Source organism: Schistocerca gregaria, unplaced genomic scaffold (assembly GCF_023897955.1).
Source record: "Schistocerca gregaria isolate iqSchGreg1 unplaced genomic scaffold, iqSchGreg1.2 ptg000520l, whole genome shotgun sequence".
NCBI lineage: Eukaryota > Metazoa > Arthropoda > Insecta > Orthoptera > Acrididae > Schistocerca > Schistocerca gregaria.
This window is the reverse complement of record NW_026061920.1, coordinates 278,667-280,393: the sequence shown is the minus strand read 5'-3', so window position 1 is coordinate 280,393 and position 1,727 is coordinate 278,667.

Genomic DNA, 1,727 nt, shown 5'->3' with positions numbered 1-1,727 from the left:
ATGAGGTGGAACCTTAAGATTTTGCATGAAAGGAGGATTAGCAGCGGCGTTGCACGGGAGAATGTGAAAAGTGTTCATATGCAGTATAAACCTGAGAAATCCGTCCATTTTCGTCATTTGTTATCGATTCGACTTAAGGCCAGATCGTCACATTGGCCGCCTTTCTCTCTGAGACCGTTACATTTATCGTCTGCAAAGCTATGTCGCGTGCTGCGGTATGCGGAGACACTAAAAGCACCATAGTAGAACACAGAAGAAGCTTCTATGTTGAAGTAATAGCCAGTAGGAAGTAGTACAATTCAAGTTTTAGTTGTCGATTATTCACTTTTTTGCCGGCTTTGGTGGCTTGGACATGACCTAGGACCTTAAGATTTTGCATGAAAGGAAGACTAGCAGCCGCGTTGCACGGGGGAATGTGAAAAGTGTTCATATGTAGTAAAAACCTGAGAAATCCGTCCGTTTTCGTCATTTGTTATCGAATCGATTTAAAGCCAGATCGTCACATTGGCCGCTCTTCTCTCTGAAACGGTTACATTTATCGTCTGCAAAGCTATGTCGCGTGCTGCGGTATGCGGAAACACTAAAAGCACCATAGTAGAACACAGTAGAAGCTTCTAAGTTGAAGTAATAGCCAGTAAGAAGTAGTACAATTCAAGTTTTAGTTATCGATTATTCACTTTTTTGCCGGCTTTGGAGGCTTGGACATGAGGTGGAACCTTAAGATTTTGCATGAAAGGAGGACTAGCAGCCGCGTTGCACGGGAGAATGTGAAAAGTGTTCATATGCAGTATAAACCTGAGAAATCCGTCCATTTTCGTCATTTGTTATCGATTCGACTTAAGGCCAGATCGTCACATTGGCCGCCTTTCTCTCTGAGACCGTTACATTTATCGTCTGCAAAGCTATGTCGCGTGCTGCGGTATGCGGAGACACTAAAAGCACCATAGTAGAACACAGAAGAAGCTTCTAAGTTGAAGTAATAGCCAGTAAGATGTAGTACAATTCAAGTTTTAGTTATCGATTATTCACTTTTTAGCCGTCTTTGGTGGCTTGGACATGACCTAGGACCTTAAGATTTTGCATGAAAGGAGGACTAGCAGCCGCGTTGCATGGGAGTATGTGAAAAGTGTTCATATGTAGTAAAAACCTAAGAAATCCGTCCGGTGTCGTCTTTGTTATCGAATAGACTTAAAGCCAGATCGTCATATTGGCCGCTTTTCTCTCTGAGACGGTTACATTTATCGTCTGCAAAGCTATGTCGCGTGCTGCGGTATGCGGAGACACTAAAAGCAATATAGTAGAACACAGATAAAGCTTCTATGTTGAAGTAATAGCCAGTAAGAAGTAGTACAACTCAAGTTTTAGTTGTCGATTGTTTACTTTTTAGCCGGCTTTGGTGGCTATAGCATGACCTAGGACCATAAAATTTTGCATGAAAGGAGGACTAGCAGACGCGTTGCACGGGAGAATGTGAAAAGTGTTCATATGTAGTAAAAACCTGAGAAATCCGTCCGTTTTCGTCATTTGTTATCGAATCGACTTAAAGCCAGATCGTCACATTGGCCGCTTTTCTCTCTGATACGGTTACATTTGTCGTCTGCAAAGCTATGTCGCGTGCTGCGGTATGCGGAGACACTAAAAACACCATAGTAGAACACAGAAGAAGCTTCTAAGTTGAAGTAATAGCCATTAAGAAGTAGTACTATTCGAGTTTTAGCTGTCGATTA